This window comes from Arachis hypogaea, chromosome 7, assembly GCF_003086295.3.
Source record: "Arachis hypogaea cultivar Tifrunner chromosome 7, arahy.Tifrunner.gnm2.J5K5, whole genome shotgun sequence".
NCBI classification, from domain to species: Eukaryota; Viridiplantae; Streptophyta; class Magnoliopsida; order Fabales; family Fabaceae; genus Arachis; species Arachis hypogaea.
In genome coordinates this window covers 79,022,764-79,044,199 of record NC_092042.1, presented here as the reverse complement: position 1 = coordinate 79,044,199, position 21,436 = coordinate 79,022,764, and the positions used below count along the sequence as shown (strand labels likewise).

Here is a 21,436-nt window from a genome sequence, read left to right as displayed (position 1 = left end):
TATATTTTTTAAATTTATTTTTAATGTATATTTTATATTTTAACATATATCATATATTAACAATTGATTTTAGTGTACACCTAATATTATCTATAAAAAATATTTAAGAAAATAAAATTGTGCATCAAATATTGCAGATTAATTTAGTCTAATTACGAGGAAGTCTAGTTTGAAATTGTGCAGAATTTGTTTGAGTTTCTAATATTTCATTAGGATAAATATCAATACCACTTGTGAAGATTATATATTATTTAGTTAAGTAATGTTAGAAAATTAACCCTTTTTTTATAATTAACATTAACTCATTTCTTTAAAATCATAAATGGTAACCTTAAAAAATTCTGAATTATAAACTTAAACATTAAATTTGGTTAATGATAACTAACTAAAAGTTTATTTTCAATATTTTCTCTATTTAATTATATAAAACAAACACACACGCGTACATATATAAAAAATGAACATAGATTTATGATGAAGATTGGTGCGGTTTGGTCATGCATAAAATTATGAAAAATGCTACTTTGTAAAATGATGGATGGAGGGGTGTAGAAATGTTAAAAATGAAAATGCATGAGTGTACCGAGTAACAGCGACGTATCAAACGGAATGTTGAACATGCTTTAATTTGCGACCAACAGCATTGTGCAGAAGGAATATTCTGTTCACAGACTTGCTTTAAACATTAGCTATTACAGTAGCAGACAATAGTTTAAACTAAACACCAGAGTATCGGATCTGACTCTGCAAAATAAATCCTTCACTGTACCTTCAATTTTGATACTTTTATTGTCTCAATTCAAACTAAACACTTAAAATTTGATTTTATTCCCTGTTTTTATTCCAATTTTAAGTTATGTTTCGCACACAATTACACTCTTAAATAGTACTCCTTATATTTCATGAAGATGTAAATTTGATCCCAATTTTTTAAGGGATTATTTTAATATAATGGATATTATGTAATCCCTTTTATATATTTATGGATTTTGACGAGTATATATTCAAATTAGTTTTTAAATTTTAAATCAAACATTTTGATATTCAATAAATTTTTATTATTTTAAAGGTTTATGAGAATTACACTTTTCAGACAAATTGATTGCTAAAAATTACATTGGTTAAGGACGAAGAGTTAATAGAAACTGAGAAAAATTACATTGGTTGAGGATGAAGAGTTGATAGGAATTGTGAAAAATTACATTGGTTGAGGATGAAGAGTTGATAGGAATTGTGAAGGATTGTGATTTTGATATAACTATTACTAGCATATTAGATTCGACCATGAAAGTTATTGTGACAGGGAAAGGTCGATATGTGAGATATTGGTCTTCAAAACTTATTTTTCGATCCCGATAAATATAAAATGGTCATTTTTTTATGACCAACTCATATCTATTGCAACAACAGCTAGCCACTATGTATTTGCTTATTTGTTATACTTTTCTCTTCACAAAACAATTGATCATGAGCCCATGGTCCTGTTTTCAAAGCAGATCTCACAAGGTATTCATTTCTGAAGGTAGCAATGTAATGAAAAAAAATGGGGGTGGTATTGTTAAGTGGGTGCTTATGTGAAAGTGTGAAGAGTAAGAAAACTTAAAATGCCCTTTAAAAATTTTTCTACAAACACCTAATGTGAAGAAGAATGAAACTCCATCAAGTATCCCTTATCCCGAATGCATACAAGCACATTTATAAACGATTAGATCTTCTATCACAGTTAGATGTTCTATCACAGCTTTTATAATCGATTGCTGAGATGAGAAAAAATGAATCCAAATCATTTTTTTCTGCTCCTTTATAAGATAAGAGCATCATGTTATAAAACAAAGGCAAAAATCTTATTATAAATCCTATTATTATTTATATTGATAATTCAATATTGTTTGTTTCTCATGTAATGTGACATTTTCGAATGAATATATGACACGTTTAAGAAAGAACAAAAAATTGAATAATCTACCTTATAACTAAATGTAATAATTAAGACAAATCAAAGAAGAAAATATCCGATTCCTACTAAAAAAATACATAGTATCAAAACTACTAGACCGGACCGGTCAAAAACTAGTAATACGGTAGCCTAACTGATTCGATTTGACATTTAGATCATTTATGCATTTAAATCGGTCAATAGCAGTCAAACCCATTGAAAACCCGCGCTTCCACAATATATTAATGCTCCACGTTATCCTTGTCTCTCTGCACATAGCCAAATTGAATGGAGGCACTAAGATTGACCTATTTTCCTTGCTACAAAAATGGATGGACATGGTGGCACTCTTCATCAGAGTCATTTAAGTCTCGCAAATGTCAAATAGTCTGTGTGACCTCTAGCTTCACCACAAGGTCTAGCCATAACGGAAGAAACAATACTGTCCGGCGCATAGCTTCCATTGGAACGTTGCCTCCTCTTGCAAGGGAGAGAACCATTAGAACCATTGTTGTCTCCATTCAGGTTTTCCATTTTCCCTTCTCTAACTTCGTATGTGCGTAACAACACCTCAAATGTTCTTATATCTTTAAAGAAGCAAAATTTATTTAGGAATTACGTCAGTCTAATACAGGTAGCTGCAGTTTGCATGGATAACTTGAATGACATACAAAACGGCACCAAAAGTTAGAAAATATAGAGAATGTACCTGTGAAGCTGTTTTGAAGTGTTTCGCACGATCGCTGTACTTGCTCAACGCATGGGGAGAACGAGCACAATGTACCATCTTGTTTTAACATTTCTGCAGCCGAAGGAATAGCAAGCCATGGTTGGGGTAGATCCAAAAATACGGCATCAGCCAAGCCAGCAAATTCACTTGGAAATCCCTCGCCCTGAATATCCCTTACTCTCACACTGATTAAGCTGCTTAGACCTGTCCTCTCAAAATCATCCCTATGAAGAAGAAAATAAATCAAGTAAACATGAGACAGGAATGGTTCTATATTCCGCACAACCCTTTGGAATATTTCTTCACCAGTATGTAAATGTTCACAAATATGCAATCATGAGGTAAGAAAAGGGCAAAGGCACAAGTGAAAAACACAAAAATATATGAACACACACAGAAGAATATCACCATCATCTTCCTTGTTTGTTACCTGGCCGATCCAGCTCGTTGCTCATGGAAGTGAAGTAGTTAAAGATCCACTTCCAGTGCCAGATTCAAGAACCAAGCAACCAGGAACAACCTCCAAGTACATGATAACAAAGCTAATATCCGCAATATAGAGAATCTGAGTCCTGTGGCTTAAAACTAGAGTCCATAACTCCGGTGTTGGAGCTAACAAATATACAAAACCACCCTTGTTGCTGAATACTTTAGACCCAAATGGCTTTCCTATCCATTCTGAATGCTTAAAGACACCGAATCGATTCTGCAGTACAGTACTTTCAGACACGGTTACGGCCTTCAGGTTGTCATGCCTTTCATAAACTATAACCAAATCACCATTGCTAATCAATCGATTGAAAGATAATTTTGTTGCAGGATCAATTGCCAGCATCTTAAAAGTCCTCAAGAATCTTTCAACAAAATCACAAGGAACAATTATCTGTAATTCATGAAAGGGAAAAAAACCAATAATGCACATTGAATTATTTGGATGTAACTACAATTTAAACTTACTGCATTTAACTCTCTGTCCAAAAATTCATACATGAGTTTTGAACATAAAACACTAATGAAAGTTACCAACTTGAAATTAAATAAAAGTGTGAACTTTTCTCTTAGAAGGAAAACCAAATAAGAAAACAGAGGCAACTAACTGATGATGGAGCAAGCTATAATCTTGACTCGTCAAGGTGAAAACATTATCGACCGAATTGATGGATTCACAAGTTGGGTATCAGAGCTTTGAAAATTGATGAAGGACCAACAGCAGCACTGGTTTAACACAAATATAAATTGATGAGTGATGAGGGGGTTTAACCTGGGGCTATGGTTGGATTGATGGTTTTGGAAAGAGGAGAATGAGATAAAGAGATTATAACAGGATTTTAAAGTAATCTGTAAATAGTACTCCCTAGATCATTAAATGGCTGACAAAGTTATTTCAACTTTGTTAATGATAAAAATACCAAAATATTTTAAAATGCTACAAAAACATAATTATAATAAAATAATATATAAAATTATAAATAAAGACACAGAAATATATTCTAGTAAATCTTAAAAATACACAAATTAATCTAATGACCAACAAAATCTAATAACAAGAACAACTAGGCAACAGCAATTAACATAAGTCAATAACAACATAGCAAAAATTTAATAACACTTAACACAACATCAATTAAGTGATTAACAACTTAACAAATCAACAAAGATGTAATGTCTGTTTGGTCCCTGAAATTCCCAATGCCCGTCAAAACAGCCCTGATTTTTGAAAATGATAAAATTGGTCCCTGAAATTACAAATTGCGAATCTCTTTCGCCCCTAATTCAAATGTCGTTAACACAGTGCTGACTGCTGACATGGAGCACTAAAGTGTTAGCTTGAAATTCCCAATAGTAAGGTGACATGGTTAAGACTTCGGATCAAATAGTCGACTAGTCGTCCCAAATTGGTTAATTGGACTCATTTTAGCCTCTCCACTAGTATAAAATCAATTAACCAAAATGAGTTTAGGGCACCCAATTGATCATATTGAAATCTTAGATATGTCACCTTAATGTCAAGCTAACACTTTGTCAGCACAATATTGAATTAACGGGCGAAGAAAATTCAGATTTGTAAATTCAGGAGCAATTTGGTACTTTTCAAAAAGCCAGGACTGTTTATCTCTAGCGCTAGGAATTTCAGAGAACAAACTGGACGTTGCCTCAATTAACAAATAGCAAAAACAACACAACACAGCAATGAGCAACATGCAGCAAGAACAACTAGGCAATAGCAAAAAATCTGATAACCAACAAAAAAAACACACAACCAGAAACTACAACACAGAAACCAGCAACCATCAACAAAAAGTAAAAACTCAGCAAGAATCAAAGAGGAGAGGACTGCACTACCAGAACTGGAAGACGAGCACGAGGTGAGGGCGACGATGACGGCAGAGCTCGGCGGACTGGAGTGAAATCGCCGCTTCAAGCTCAGGGAAAGGAAGAAAAGCGGAACGGACTGCTGGAAGAGGGGGAGAACCGGATAAGATGGGGCCAGCAGCGGGCTGGGAAGGCTGGAGACGGCGGGGGCTGGAGACGGCGGGACTGGGAAGGGGAAGGGGAGACCCGGAACTTGGAAGGGATTTACTGATTTAGGTATTTCTTAAAAAAAAACGGTCAACTTCGAGGCTGTGTTTATTTTTTAAAATAGAATAAAAAAATATTAAAAAGTGAAAATAAAATATAAAAAATAGAAATATAAAATTTTGTGTTTTTATATTTTTAATAATAATAAATTAAAACAAAATATAAAAATTTAATTTTTTTATTTAAAAAATTTAAAACAAAAAATATAATAATAAAAAATATAATTATAAAAAACTAATAAAAAATAAAAATAAATACTAAATTATATTTTTTATTAATATTTCGAATTCTTTTTGTTAGAATAAATATAAAATATATTAATTTAATATTTTTTTCATATCTTTTCTATTAAACAGAATTTTATGTTTTTATATCCATATTTTATTTTAATAAATAAACGCAACCTAAATTTTTAAGATCGACACTTAACTCCTCGCCTTTTGAAATACAAAATTATGTCATTTTGAAGACCTCCAGATGCAACTGTTTAATAAATATTCTTTCATTTTTCCCCATATATAACGAAAAGACTTTAAACTCCATTCTCTCTTCTTCATTTTACAGAAATAATTCTAACATTTTACAACGTTAACCCCAATCAAAAAAATTCTATTGATAATGACTTCACTGCAGCTCTCCTTGATGATTGCCTCGCCAAAATCTTTAGCTAAATTATAACCCTCTTAGTTTTTGAAAATTTTAAATAATAAATAATTCATAATTCATTATTTTATTTAAAAAAATATTTTTTAAAAAATAATTAAATTAAATTTTATAATATTTTAAATTTAAAATTTATTAAAATTTTTAAATAATTTTTATTATAATAAATATTTTAAAAAATAAAAAATTATTATTATTATTATTATTATTATTATTATTATTATTATTCCAAAAAAAGGAAGAATTGGTCCAAACCTTAAAGAAACAAAGGAAGGAAATAAAATAAGGTGGCTTGCATGCTTTTATATATATATATATATAAACCATGGCAACTCATTAGTTTCATTCATTGAATGTCATATAATCACATAATCATCTTCAATTGGCTTCATTTTTTTTCGAGTAAATTTTAGAATAGTTTTTGAAATTCGAGTCATTATCTAATGTGATCTTTAAGATCCCAATTGTACTATTATAATCTTTCAGATATGGTTTCTGGCTTTATTTTTTTTCGAATAAATCTCCATAATAGTTTTTGAGATTTGGGTCGTTATCTAATATGGTCTTTGAGATCCCAATTGCACCATTGTAATCTTCCAGATACGGCTCCAGGCACCATAATAGTCCTTGGACAGTTTTTCGGTGCTGAGTCATGACCGACGATCTGATGTGTCACGAAATTGCCACGTTGGAGAGCCAAAACGTTGGCGTTTTGGGTTGGCGCCCCAATTTGGTAAAGACGTCGTCATTTGACCCAAAATAAAAATATGAAACGAGCTTGATCAAAAACACACCCTCCCTTTACTTGTCTTCTCCACTTCCATCATCTGTCTTCTTCTTTTCTTCTTCTTCTTCCTCCTCTCTTCATGAATGCCACTACCTTAGGGTTCCATTGGTGAGGTTGAAATTCTTGCACTCAGAAGACATCAAAATCAAGTTTCACTTCATCGTTCGTTTCCTCCTGCGTCAGAAAGAAGAGGTTCTGTCATTTGTAAAGGTAATTTTTTTATTCTTTTTTTGCAATGCATGATGATTTTTGTATATGCTTGTGTTGTGAGTGTGGTTGGAATTATACTTTTTTTTCTGTTACTATGGTTCTAGGGTTTGATTAGGTTGGGGTTTCATGAGATGCTCTGTTTGATTATCGTCATGCTCTGTTTGAAAATAATGCTCTGTTACTTCCTTAGGGTTCCATTGATGAGGTTGAAATTCTTGCACTCAGAAGACATCAAAATCAAGTTTCACTTCGTCGTTCGTTTTCTCCTGTGTCAGAAATAAGAGGTTCTGCCATTTGTAAAGGTAAATTTTTTTATTCTTTTTTTTGCAATGCATGATGATTTTTGTATATGCTTGTGTTGTGAGTGTGGTTGGAATTATGATTTTTTTTCTGTTACTATGGTTCTATGGTTTGATTAGGTTGGAGTTTCATGAGATGCTCTATTTGATTATGGTCATGCTCTGTTTGAAAATAATACTCTGTTTCATGGTCATAAGTGTTCTGTTTGCTCTTATCTGTTGATGTCTGTTATATGAGTGAATACTGCAATGACTTGTAATGTAGATAATACTATAAATACTTCTGCTACAATTGTCCTATCTAATATATAAAAATTCCGTGTCTAGGAGTCAATATTGTTTTTGTCTTGTACTAAATAAAGTGACTATATCCTGCAAATAATTATGTAAATAAAACACTAAAATCTGTTTGTGTACATGTATTATTCTTTTTATTTTTTTTATTGAATAGTTAGTGTAACTAGGACAGAAAAATCTATTTGTGTTTATAGTGATTGTCAGGTAATGGGTTTTGAATTTTTTTTTTCAGATGGAAGAGATGTTGGATATTATGTTTCATCACAGGGGTGATTTCAAAAAAAGACCAAGAAGGAACAATTGGTATATTATCCGGATAATCAGGCTTGTTTAGGTGATCTAGATATGGATACGTTAGATGTCTTCTATCTGAGGAAGGAATTACAACTAAGGGGACTTTTGTGGGAATGTGCAAGGACAACGACTCATCAAGAGTTCAGGGATAAAATGGACAAGATAAAAAGACTGAATAAAGATGCATGGCCATATTTAGATAATTGGCAAAGAGATGCATGGACTAGAAGCACGTTTAGTCATAAGCCGAAGTTGGATAGCATTTGTAACAATGCATGCGAGGTGTTCAATGCAAAGATCAAGGATGCAAGAACCAAGTCCATTATAACATTGTTGGAGGAGGTTCGAATATTCGTAATGCGGACCATAGCCAAGAACAAGATGAAACTAAACAATCACACTGGAGTGCTCACACCTGTTATAAAGAGTAGATTGGAGAAAGTTAGAAAAGAATCTAAGAATTGGAAACCTATTTGGACAGGGGACAGCGGATACGAAAAGTTTGAGGTGCATGGACACCCAACTAATCATGTGGTGGACTTAGGAAAAAGACTATGCACTTGCCAATTTTGGATGTTTACAGGTTATTTGCATTTCTATAATAATTATTTTTGTGCTATAGTAATAATCTGATTAATGGTATATAACTAAAACCCATGGTTGTTGTGGATGTTATTTGCATGCAGGTATTCCTTGTGTGCATGCATGTGCTGCACTGTCTCGGGTTAACAAGCCACCAGAAGATTTTTGTCACCGCTTGCTAACAATGGAGTCATATAGGGAAACATATAATCATCATATTAATTCAATTCCTGGACAACTATTATGGGAGCATACAGAAGAATGTAACAGGCCACATACACCAAAAATAAAGAGAAAACCTGAAAAACTACAGATGAAAAGACGGATGAATGCTGATGAGAATGGTGGTGGAGAATCTAAAAAGTCTAAAACTGATCCCAAGCCTCAGAGTAACAATGGAGATAATGCTCATCTAAAGAGGCAGTTGAACCCCTTTACTTGCAGTTTCTGTGGTGATAAAGGACATACAAAGAGATGTTGTAAGAAGAAGAGAACTTGTGATGTTGATGCAGTTGCTGCTGCTGCTACTGAGGCTGATAAGAAGAAGAAAAATGAAGGAGGTGTGCCTGCATCTGAGCAGCAACTTCAGCAGCCTCAAGATGATGGTGACCAACGTGATGGAGAAGACAATCCTTATGTGCAGTCTACTGAGATTGCACCAGCCACTTCTGATGCACAACCTGTAGAGATAGATATATCTCATCCAACTGCTTTTGATGTAGAAGATTCTCAAAAGGTAACTTCCTATTTACATTTCTTAAATTTTTTATGATTCAAGTGAATCATCATTTATGTGTAATGTAAATTTTTTCTATCTAGGATCATGGAATAAAAAAGCCTTCAAAATTATCACCAAGGAGAAGATCCTCTCCACTAGCAACTTCTGTCCCAGTGAACCCATGCAGAGTGCTAGTTCAGAAACTGCAACAAGACTTGTCAATTACATGAAGTTCATCCCAACTCCAGGATTTAAGGCTCCAAGAAAGAAGAATTGAAGACTTTAGCTTAATATGTATAGGGCTTTCTGTGTTGAATTTAATACTTTTTGCTAGACAAAGACTACATAAAGAAAAAATAATCCTTTATGTTTTGCTGTAAAGTCCTCCCTTTTGAGGCAACTTTGTTTAACATGCTCATGTTAGTTGGCTGCCCTTTGTGTTATGTGACTAACTGTGTTAAGTTTAACCATTATCTTAATACACTTATCTTTTAAGTTTGAACCATTATCTTAATACAGTGCTGGCTAGTTTTCAATCACTTATGTTGCCTTCTTTAGCATATTACTATTTTAATTAATTGAGTTATCCAAGTTTACATTCCATCAACAAACACCATTCAACAGTTTCTAATACCATAATCATGTTATCATTTTTTTACATATTGTTCATTCAATGAACACAGGGTACACACCACCAACTCTTTTAACTTAGGCTTTACAATACTGGATAACAATTAATAGAATTAATATAGACACAACTAATACCAACAATCGGTTAACCAATTTTTTATTTTAGACATCTTCTAATCTCCCAAGCCTCCAATCAAAGTTCATCTTCACTTCATGATTATCTCCATAAGATTATGGTTTCTCAACTGGTTCATCCTGCCCAGTATCTGCCCACACAGAAGTCCACACTATCTCTTTCCACTTGTCTGTAATCAAGCAAACATATAACGTGCTCAAGCTTCAGGGAAGAAGAACAAGAGAAGAATAGTCAGGTAGGTAGGAGCAATCATAACAACACAAGTAATACTGATAACTCACATTATAATTGGGACAACAAAAAAATGGTTTATTTGGGTTTGAATTTGTCCCAGACCACCTAAGAACTGTCCGGCAGCCACAACCGCACCATTCCGGCACCCCGGATCTTCTACTCCTGCTTTGCATTCTCGTCCGATGGCAAGTGCACGATGAACTAATAGAGCTTCCAGCTCTAGTGCTTCCACCACCCATCATGGATATTCACTTCCAGCTCCAGGAACAAAAGCAATAACAAGAATAAGAAAATAACGAAGAAGAAGAATAAATTAACTTACTGAACATTTGAGAATTTAGGGTTAAATATAGAGGGAGGGATCACATTGGGTATAAATTGAAACTGTGCCAGTTCAACTAGCCGTTGGCTCCATCCAGCGTGGCAAAATGAGGCCACGTCAGCGTCTTGATGATGACCTATCACCGAAAAACTGTCTAGGGACTATTATGGTGTACGGAGCTGTATCTGGAGGATTACAATAATGCAATTGGGATTTTAGGGACCACATTGAGTAACGACCCAAATCTCAGGGACCATTATGGGTATTTACTCTTTTTTTTTCATATCATAAGCGAGAGAGAGAGACCGAACTTGTATCGAGAGAACCGTACCCTCCACCAAAATTTCGGCTTCAATTTTTTTAGATTCATAACTCCAATAAAAAATCTAAGCTGGTAAAAGTGTTCGTATCCTCATTCTCTACACATTGGTATTACTTTTGTTCGGTAGAAGTTGACTGTGACGTAGCTCCTCCTTCCCTTGAGTTCGGCCAATTGAGGTTCTAGGAAGCACAGACGATTCTTGACTTTTCTTCTTTAGCAACTCGGTCAAAAAACTTCTCCGAAAATCCCGTTAGTTTGATTTTCTACGGAGGTAGGGTTTGGTAACTTTATAATAATTAAATGTGAATTTGATAAGTGAATGTTGATTTGGTTGATTGTTGTTGCTTGTGATTTGTTGGCTCGGCTTTGAGAAGCAACTCAGTTGTGGTTGTTTTAATAGTTTTGGGACTGTTGTGATGTGGTACTTTGAGAAAATTGATGGGTTTTGGTGGTTGAAAGATTAAATTAAAAGTTGAAATAAATCGGTAACCGAAAAATTCGAAAACAAATTAAAATATAAGTAATATTTTGAAAGGAAAGGGTTAATAATTTTGGTTTTGGAAAAAGAGAAAAATTAGTATTTAAACTTTATTTTTGAAGGGTAACATTGTATTTGTATATAAAAGTCGTGGTATAATCTGTAATTATATAAGTTTTTGGGTATTTTGGGTAATAAATAAAGTACGGGAGTAAAAATAGATATTTTATAAAAGTTCAGGGTTATTTTTATAAATATGAAAATAAGTGAAGGTTCAAAATAATTTTATAAAATATTAATGTTAAAAATAGAATATTAAAAAGTTCATGATTAAGAAAGTAATTTATAAAAGTTTAAAAATAAGGTTTTATAAACTAAGTTTTAAGAAAATATATATATATATATTATTTATTATCATTTAAATTATCTTATTTATATTATTGTTATCATTTTATTAAGAATATTTAAGTTAGAGAAGAGCAAATAAAAGAACTCTTAAAAGTTTTAGAGAGCACATTTAATTTAAGAATATTATGATTCTTTTTCATAAGACATTAGGAAAAGATAAGGGAAGAATGTGAAATTGAATTATAATAAAGAATTAAAAGATTGAAGAAAAGAAGAGAGAAAGAAAAGAAGTAAGAAAATAAAAGAGAAAGATAAGAAAGAAAAGAAAAGAAAAAGAACAAAAAGAGAAGGACGTATTAAGTAAAAGGACTTCTGCTACAGAAGAGCAGAGAGCAGTGAATGAGTGTCTGCCACAGTAGAGCAGATAGAAAAGAAAGTATTAATTAAAGAAATCTCTGCCACAGGAGAGCAGAGAACAAAGATTAAAAGAATTTGATGAACATGTGCCACAATAGAGCAGATAGAAAAGAAGGTATTAATTAAAGGGATCTCTACCGCAATAGAGTAGAGAGTGAAGATTGAAAAGATATTGAGTGATGTTGGGCCTTAGTGCCAAGTGTCTAGTGAGGATGGCGATCTGTAACGCTCACTTGATACAATAGGGATGGCTCAGTGAGGACGGCGATGCATAACGCTCACTGGAGACCGAAAGGAAGGTTCCCCCATGAGGACGGTGATGCGTAACACTCATGGAGGGGACGTTGGTTGAGATAGGGACGACGATACGATATGAAACGCTTATCTCAGGACCAGTGTCGGAAATCGGGCAACAAACCGACACATGAGCTCATGGCCTGTATATGACTAGACATGTATCATACTTGTTTGCGCATATTTGTTTGTGATTGTGTTTTCTATGATTGTGTGTGCTTGTGATTGGATTCTGTGTTCTGTAATTGTTGAGTTAGATTATACTTTGTTGACTGTTGTTATTGACGGAGAATATAATAAAACGAACTTAACTTCTAACCCCAACCCTACTAAGAACTCTCCAATTCTTACCCCTTATTTCTACCCCTTTCAGCTACAGGTGCAAAGGTTTAGTGCGGAGCTACAGGAGCACAAAAGATTATATTTACGAGTTGAGTTGTTAGATTTTATTTTCCCCTCATCATTTATTGTTTTGGTTTTTAGAGGGGTAGGATTAGTATTTGAGGATCTTTGAGTAAATCCATGTATATAAGGCTATCTAAATATATATACTTTTGTGATTAAGTGATTTAAAATAAAGTCTTCTTTTATTTTCTTAATTAAAGTTTAGATTTGTATTCGAAGGTTCGATATTAAATAAATATAGTATATAATAAAAAGGATTATAGGTAAATAGCGCTCGAACTTTTAGTACAATCATGAGGTGCTAAAAGTTAGGGTGTTACATTATGGTATCAGAGCAGTTTGTTTCTGTTAGAGCCTTGAAAATGGACTGACTATATTTCACTACATACTCTGAGTGTCTGTCATGCAATAGAACTTGTCCTAATGACAAGAGTTTGAGTTTTAGATGCATAATTGTCTATTGATTAACACTGTTAGTCGACCGTTGCATTTCTCATGGTATTAGGTCTGGCCAACTTAATAGTGATGATTTGTATATACAGAAACACTAATGGATTATCATAGACGAAATAGAAATAACAGGTTATGCGAATTACTGGGTTTGGAAATGTTAGAAGTTACGTTTTAAAGATTCGTTTCGAAATATACCCTTTATTCATGCTACACGAACTCGTGCCATCTCTTCCTTTATTATCTTCAATGGAATTTTCTTCCTTGGATTTTTCCAAAATGTGATCTAATTATTTTCCGACCATAACTTATCGTTTCTATGTACCTTTTTATGCTGGTAAATCTATTACCTACCTGACTTCTTTCGAAAACTATTTTCGACACTACACGTACTTCTCATCATGAATCCTATTTTTCTTTGATTTAAGTTCAAACTTATTTTAAAGTAACAATTCTCTAAGAAATTTTTTTTATAAAGTGGATAGAATATAACACTCTAAATTCTTAAAAAAATAAATAATGAATTATTCATAATTTATTATTTTATTTAAAAAATTATTTTTTAAAAGTAATCAAATTAAATTTTATGATATTTTAAATTTAAAATCTATTAAGATTTTTAAATAATTTTTATTATAATAAAATATTTCAAAAAAGATAAAAGAATCATCATCAATAGTAAAGTTCCAAAAAAAAAAAAAGAAAAAAATGAAGAATTGGTCGAAGCCTTAAGAGAACGAAAGAAGGAAATAAAATAAAGTGGCTTGCATGCATATATATATATATATATATATATATATATTATATATATATATATATATATATATATATATATATATATATATATATATATATATATTCTTACACGTTTCCTTAGCTTTATGTATATATAAACCATGGCCACTCATTTGCTTTATTCATTGAGTGTCATACAATCACATAATCATCTTCAATTGGATTCATTTCTTTTCTTTCATATGATAAGCGAGAGAGAGAGACCGAACTTGCATGAGAGAACCGTAGCCTCACCAAAATTTTGGCTTCGATTTTTTGAACTCTGTAATTTCAATAAAAAATTTAATCTGGTAAAAGTATTTGTATTCTTTTTCTCTACACGTTAGCATTACTTTTGTTCGGTAAAAGTTGATGGTGATGTAACCCTATTTTCTTTGAGTTTGACCAATTAGAGTTCTTATAGTTCTAAGAAGCACAGACGATTCCTAACGTTTTCTTCTTCATCAGCTCGGTCAGAAAACTTTTTCAAAAATTCCGTTGGTTTGATTTCGTACAGAAGTAGAATTTGATAACTTTATAATAATTAAATGTAAATTTTATAAGTGAATATTGATTTGGTTGATTATTGTTTGAGTTTGAATGAGTTTATATTGAATTATTGTTGTTGCTTGTGATTTGTTGGTTTGACTATGAGGAATAGCTCAGCTGTAATTGTTTTAATGGTTTTGGGACTGTTGTGATATGGTATTTTGAGAAAATTGATGGGTTTTGGTGGTTGAAAGATTAAATTAAAAATTGAGAAAAACTGATAATCGAAAAACTCGAAAACGGATTAAAATACAAGTAATATTTTGAAAGAAAATGGCTAAGAATTTCAGTTTTAGTATAAGAGGAAATTAGTATTTAAACTTTATTTTTGAAGGGTAACATTGTATTTGTATAAAAAATCAAGGTATAATTTGTAATTATATAAGTTTTCGGGTATTTTGGATAATAAATAAAATACGGGATAAAAATGGGTATTTTATAAATGTTCAAGGTTATTTTTATAAATATGAAAATAAGTAAAGGTTCAAATATAATTTTATAAAATATTAAAATTATTATTATTATTATTATTATTATTATTATTATTATTATTATTGCTAAAATTATTATTGTTATTATTAGTACTACTGCTACTATCATCTCATAGTCCAAATGCATTGTTGCTAATAGAGCAATTTTTGGGATCCAATCAGTCTATTTCAATCTAAAAAAGCCCACAAATTAAATTCGAAGTTAAATAATAGAATTATAATTAATTACTTCAGTTAAAAAGAGAGCAAATACCGACGTGTCTACTATAGTAGACAGTGAGAATAAAAAACCTGCTACATGTATTTACGGGTTCTAAAACACGCCTCAAACTCAGAGTTTTGACTCACCTATAGAAAAAATTTATATTCCTCACCGTAGCATTACCCAAAAGAAAATAGTCTCATTCATAAAGGGCCAAACAAAAGAAAAATGTAATTTGATGGCTTATTATATGATCCTTTGAGAGGTTGAATATTGCAGTTAAGACTTTAGTTGAAGTGAGAAATCATATGTCTCTGGTTTAAAAGTTGGTGAATGTCAAATAGGGTACGAAACTCTTAAATGTTGTTTGTTAAAGTGACAAATCATAAGCCTCTTAATATGCTACGTTCAGGTTCAAATCTTGCGAATGTCCCTTAAAGTGTTGTTTGTGTGATTGTGTAGTATGGATGAGTTGTGGTAGTATAATAGAACTACATAGAAAAGTAACCTTCCATCAAGAAATGTCAAGTAAACATAATATATAAACAAAAATGCACTATACACTGATATATAACACCAAATATTCAACACACAAATTTTCTTTATCCTTTTTCTACGCGTAACATAGGTATGTAGTTTTTCTTTCATCACCGGATAGTTAGTTCTATAAAGGAAAAAGGTTAAATGCTAAGCTAAGTTAGTTAAGTCTGTTAGAATTGTTGTAACTATATTTGGCTATGTAGACCATCATTGCATATATGATGCATACCTCCTACTCTTATATATAGGAGTATATCAGTGGTATATAGTATGATTAACACAATAAACATTTAGTCTTTACAATTTAGTTTCAATTCCTCTTCTCTGTATCTTTTTTGGGACTCAAGCTAATGTAGATAACTTCCTTTCATAGTATCAAGAGCTAGGCTCCTTCTAGATCCATGCCATGACACAACCTAACAACAATGCTCTTATTGTCCCACCAGAACTCCATTCATTGCCAAATCATTTTAGAATCCCATAAGCAATCAACTTGGTGAAAATAATTTTAAGACTTGTCAACAAGTCTTGGCAGCCATTAGAGGTTTACCTTAAAGCTCACTTGAAGAAAGAATTAATTCCAGTTCAGTTTGCATCATATGAAGATTGTGTAGTAGGTAAAGAATAAAAAGAATACAAGCAACGGAGGCAAAAATACTATAATCTCATCTCTTTCTTGCTGCTTCCATGGACTAACAACTCAACAACAAAATGGTTGGTTCTGAATTCTATTATGAAATTTGGCAAAAGATTGAAGATTATTTTCCCAAATTAACAAAATACAAGGTAAAACAGTTTAAAGCTCAACTCAAGACAATAAAGAAGTAAGGATTAATAAAGGATCTAATCAGGTTCATATAAGTAATGACACATGTATGCATATATCTCATATAGGTTAGTCTTTACTTCTTGCAAAAGATTCAAATCGTATTTTTAATTTACGTCAATTAATTCATACTCCTGATTTAATAAAAAACATATAAGTGTTGCAAAATTTACTAAGGACAATTAGGTTTTTTTGAATTCCATGCTCATTCTTGCTGTGTGAAGTGCGAACATACTAAGGAACATCTCTTACAAGGAATCAAAACTAATGGCATCTATGAATTTCTAAATGTATCAATACCAAAAACTATTAAGCAACTTGTGAATTCTACATTGTATTTTGTCTTTTACAATTCTTATCATATATGGCACATGAGACTTGGACATGTTGCAACTAAAATTGTTCAGCAAGTTATAAAACAATGTAATATTCAATTTAGCAATAAAATTGACTTTTTTTATCTTTACTTTGTCAACATTGTATGCAAACAAAAAATATGCATACTCATTAACACAGTACACTAAACCTTTAAAATTAGTATATTCAGATGTTTGGATGCCTGTTCCATTAGTTTCACATCTAGATTTTTGTTATTATGTGATTTTTATTGATATCTTTTCTAGATATACATGTCTCTATTTTGGTTTTGATCAAGAATCACGAAATTTAGTTTGTAAACTTAACAAGAGTCTATATAATTTGAAGCAAGCTCCAAGGGAATAGTTCACTAAATTGAATCACACATCTTTCTCTCTTTGTTAAGTATAGTACAAAATCTATTATTTACTTACTATGCTATGTAGATGATATCATCATAACTAGTAATGATTCTCTGAAAATTCAGAACATGATTCAATCTCTCAATAATATTTTTATTCTAAAAGATTCAGAAAAACTACACTATTTTTTAAGCATTGAGGTTGACAACAGTGTTAAGGGACAATTGCATCTATCTCAAACTTAATATATAGAGAAATTACTGTCATAAATGCCAACCCCAATAATTTCCTCACTTCAACTTCTCTCAACAGGGTCTGAAAATTTTGATGATCCAACATTGTTTAGATCTGTTGTAGGAGCCTTGCAATATGTTACTATGATTAGACTTGAGTTATCTTTTATAGTATGTAAAGTCTCTCAATTTATGCATCATCTACTACTTGCTCATTGGAAATCCGTGAAGAGAATTCTGCTCTATCATGGGTTGGTCATAAACAAGTGTCAAGATTACATGATCTATGCCTTCTTTGATTTAGATTGGGCTATTGATTTTCAAGATAAGAAATCTGTTTCAGGTTATCATACCTTTTTAGGAACTATACATAACTTTCTTTCAGGTTCTAATAACAAATATTTCTAATAACAAATATTTCTTTTAATTAATCATTGATCTTGAGTTCGAGTCCTATACATAGAAGAATAAAAATTTATATGTAAACTAAAAATTAGTTATCAAATTAGCCACTATGTATTTATCTATAAATATACATTTTGTTTAACTTATTTTTAATATATATTTTATATTCTAACATAATTTAGTGGCTAATTTTTTATGTACATATAGTATAATAATAAAAGAATCGATACCAAAAAAAGTCATACACCCTAGTTATGAGAGTTATAGAGCAAGCGATTAAGAAGAATATGGGTACCTAATATGTAGCTTAATTACTTAATAAAAATATTATTTGTATATTAAAAGTCATTAAAATTAATTATTAATGTATTTATATATAAATATATATAATTTAATTTATTTTTAATATATATTTATATTCTAATATATATTTTATATTAATAATAAATTTTTATAACTAATTTTAGTATATACGTAGCATAGTTATTACTTAAAATACGATCTACACAAATAAATTATCATTTACAGCATAACATTACCACTTTCTAAATAGTGATAGTTACATCACATGTATGATGATTTAGTCAAATGAATAGCCGTAATGTTCTCTCTCACAAGTAATGATCTTCCCCATTCGTGATTTTTTAGCTCCTTCATATATATGGTACCATTTTATTTTAATGTAATTGGTTCTCGCCTTATTAATAATATGTGCCCATACCCATTATATTCAAGAAGAAATTGCATTGTCCACCAAAACTTAAACTTCGATTAAAAGAAATTAAGATAATAATTAATATTCTTCCACAATCATTCAATTAATCATCCTTTATTGGTTGCTTGTAACATATTCTCTTATCTTCAATTCACTCTAATAATTTGTACCAGTTTAAGAAGCCATACATATTTCATATTTGATTATAAAATAATACCTTAAATCAATTTCTAAAAAATTTTTAATCAGACACTTTAGTTTTTAACAAATTTTAATAATTAAATTAATTTTTAAATTTTTTTTCACTAGAAAAATAAGCTTTTACATCACATAAATATTAGTACCATCAGAAGAATTTTTTTTGTTTTTACAATTAATTAGTTATTAATATTTAAAAATATAGAATAAAATATATTATTGAATTATTAAACTAAAAAAATTAGGTTAATGATAAAATATAATGGCTAAAAATAATAAATTATGATGACTCTCTAGTATTTTTTTTTACATTATATTGTTCATCTTTATAAAAAGATTTATCTCAGAATTTTAAAAATTTTTAAAGACTATTATATCTTTAATTAAATAACAATAAAAACTAATTTATTTAATTTTATATTAATATTTGACATGGATTAATTTGTTTAATAAAATAAAAAATTAAAAACTAATTTAATAATTAAAATTTGAGAAAAATCAAATCGTCTAACTAAAAATTTTTAAGAGATCAATTTGAGATATTACTCTTGATTATATATGTATAACCTAAAGTACTAGGTGTAGATGCGCTTGTCGGATGATGATTTTATAGCTGAGTTTGTTATTAGGTTTTAAGTGATGATGATATATACTTTGAATTCCTACTATAATTATCATCATATTATTGAGGTTCTTTGATATGATATGATGATAAATTAGTGAAAGAGCTCACACTAATTTCAACGAATTTCCATAGAGAGTTGATGTGGCTCTATTTAGACATCCATTTATCTGTTCGAAGTCAAAGGAAGTTAACATGCATAATTGGTTCACGGATCCAAAATATATAACACTACATATAGTGTAATTGATGGCTCTATAAGACTAGGAGCACTACTATATGGAATTTTATTGTGTCAAACTAAGTGGTGTCCATAATTTGAAATTGTTAACCAATGAGCTACGAAAGAGTTCACTTCTTTCATGGAATCAAAGCATACAATGCCTCATCGATTAATGCCATGTGATGATGAAAGAGACTCATATCTATAAGCAACTCCAACGAATTTGGAACAAACAAGTAGCACTATAGGTACCGTATATATATACTCTACTTTTCGTGAGTTGTGAAATTTCACATTGGTTAAATTTCAATTTAGTTAAAAAAAAAAACTTACAAACGAATAATCTTGAAATTTAAGATAAAAAATTGTGACATTTAATCTATTTTATAACTTTTTATTCATAAATATTATGTAAACACAAAAAATTAGTCAATAATTTAATTATTATATGTTTGTGTATAAATATATATATTGCTTAATTTATTTTTAATAATATTTTATACAAATAGGTTATTTGGTGGATGATCTTTTATATACTTGTAACATAATTATTTTTTATTTAATTCGCTAATTTGAATTTTTTATATAAAAAAAATTCTGACTAGCTAGCTACTAGGGTGATTTTTTTTATATGAAAAAATATTAGTATTTTTTTTTAAAATAGGATTATTTGGTATAATTACAAATGGGTGGATTTTGTAGGTGAGAAGTCAACACGTGGGAGCGTGTTACAACACTTGGGGGACGTGTTGGACACGTGACAGCATTCTAGCCAACTTATTAACCAACATGTGGGGAGTGTGTTAAAACACATAGAGAGCGTGTTAAATAATTTCTCAAATACTGTAATACACTTCAAATATCAATATTCAATTAAAACACCATCTTTATTTTCATATTAAAAATAATTTCTGCTAGCTACTACTTTGATGAATATGTCTCCATGTAACAAAAGAAATAAACCAAGGATAGCGTCAAAGTTCACATGTACCTAACCCAACACCAACAGTGAAATTGAGGACATTATTATTATTATCCTTATAGTACTATATATCAACACATTAACTGAATAAATTTCTTATTAAAGTATCATACATATGTATACAAATTCGGCCAAATAGCATAAATTTGCTAGTTTCCTGGCTCTTTCTCAAACAATCTATCTTGTGTGAGTATTATAAATAGCACACAATCTATGCCATTCTCTCTTCAAACTTCACCATATCACAAAAGCCTTTTAATTTTCAACATTATTATTATTCATGGCTCGCTTCAATGCTATTTTGCTCATCATCTTCGTCACCATGCTTGTTTTGGTGAACCATAATTCCTCATTGTTGGTGGATGCTAGAAAGGTGATCAAAATTGAGGCACAAGAAAAGATTCCTTTTTTGAAGGGTACTTCAAGTGTGAGTTATTACGGAAGAAGGCATGTTGCTCGGTTCGCCGGCGGTGAAAGAGTTCTAGTTCAATCTACGCCGAGTCCCGGTGCCGGCCACAGGTGACCAAGTGACCAGATGATCACCACTACTGATATATGTGTTATTAATAAAGTAACAAATTTGTGTTTTTTTTTTCAAAATTATGAGGGAGATTCGAAATTGCAACCTCTAAGTCAGTATGAAAAAATTATATCACTTTAAGTTATAACAAATTTCTGTTATTTGAACAGTTAAAACTAAGTTAATGAATAGTAAAATCCTTAAAAAATGAGCTTAGATATATAAACATAGGGTGTGATATTTTGATGTTGAAAATAATATTTTGCTTATTGATACCTCCAAATATTTTGCTTTTGTGTCTTTAT

The 21,436-nt window shown here is 30.8% G+C and overlaps 1 pseudogene; it reads right to left on the bottom strand.

Moving 5' to 3' along the window:
• Positions 1-1,844: 1,844 nt before the first annotated feature.
• LOC112703593 (uncharacterized) lies at positions 1,845-5,149 on the bottom strand (annotated as a pseudogene).
• Between the last annotated feature and the right edge of the window lie 16,287 nt (positions 5,150-21,436).